Here is a 1,649-nt window from a genome sequence, read left to right as displayed (position 1 = left end):
TTGCTTATTTTTAACAAATACAGGTAAGCCCTTGTTCACTAATGTCAGTATTACAGACACATCAACCCAGAGGCTTCCCTTGTTAAAATATTTTTTATATATATTAATGGAGAATAGAGGTGGTCTGTAGAAATAAATTTTGCCTCTGGATTGCATCAAAGTATGATGTAAGATCAAAGTCAGATCAGAGCTAAGCTGAGAATCAGACTGAAATTTCATAAGAGGCTCACATGAAGTTTGAACCTCATGTGAAAAGAAATCCATTCCTCCGGTATTCAAGGATTTTTATTTTCAAGATTATTTCTTTTACCTCTAAATTAAGTTAAAATAAAAACATTAAAAGCATATTTAGATGGGTTTTGATTGAATTTGTTTATCCTCATTAAAAAGGTGTAAATCTACTTTTAGCTTTAACTCATTTCTTTGATATTTTCTTATTGAGGCATTTATGCCTATAAGTATAAAAGATAGTACTTACTTTTCATATTGATCCCAAAATTGTTCCTGTATAAATGAGAATTGCCTCACTCCATCAGCCTAATCTTAGAAACATTTTAAAATAAGTAGTATATAACATATAGGCTAAATCAACTACAAAAAATATTTTAAAGTTTTGTAACTGTTTAAAAGGCTCTACTAGGGAGTTTCATGGAATAAACATTCCAATGGTCTCCAAAAGAGAAGTAATAGGACTTCGTTGATCTAAATTCTTATGCTTTTAAAATATTTAGGAACAAACTTACATTGCTGGTGAAAGATAATCTAATACTATGGTCTTAGTTGTGACTTACAGACCATCTCTGTTAAAATGCATATATTTTTCCAAGTCTGAATTTCTCCACCCCAAAATCTCAGTGAGAAGAGTTTGTTTTGCTTATTTTGTGTATATTCCACACAATAAATTTAAAATATTTAAGTAATTAATAGAAAATGTACTTGTATCTCCTTTGGTGTTTGAGATGTAAATCCAGATACTAAAATCCAGTTGTGTGGATTCCTATTGACACCAATGAGACCTACAACTGCACCCAGGAGAGCTGATCTGGACTTTTGTGACACGAGGACAGAAATTGTATTTACATCTAGATGAATTCATGGGATCAGAATAGTTTGGGTTGGAAAGGACCTAAAAGATCATCTTGTTCCAACCCCCATGCCACGGGCAGGGACACCTTCCACTAGACCAGGTTGCTCAAAGCCCCACCTAGCCTGACCTTGAACACTTCCAGGGATGAGGCATCTATAACTTCTCTAGGCAACCTGTTCCAGTGCCAACACCCTCTCAGTAAAGAATTTCCTCCTAATATTTGATCTAAATCTTCCCACTTCTGGTTTAAATCCATTCCCCCTTGTCCTGTCACTATCTACCCATGTAAAAATTTGCTCTCCCTCTTTTTTATAAGCCTCCCTCACTGAGAGGTAGAGTATAACCTGCACACCATTCTCTGCTATCCATGTGGTTGTGGAGCACTCAGCTGTCCTTTGTGTTTCTGATTTCTCATCCTTGAGTTTTCACTTGCAGAAAGGAAAGAAGAAGCAAAGCAGCTTTTGTGTTATCATTGTATTTTCCAAGTGATGCAAACCAACTGTAGCACAGTGTTTAATACTCCAAAGTGTGCTGTGATGACATCCAGCAATATTGACTTCCA

This window comes from Manacus vitellinus, unplaced genomic scaffold (genome assembly GCF_001715985.3).
Source record: "Manacus vitellinus isolate BGI_N305 unplaced genomic scaffold, ASM171598v3 scaffold_11_pilon, whole genome shotgun sequence".
NCBI lineage: Eukaryota > Metazoa > Chordata > Aves > Passeriformes > Pipridae > Manacus > Manacus vitellinus.
This window is presented reverse-complemented; position numbering follows the sequence as displayed.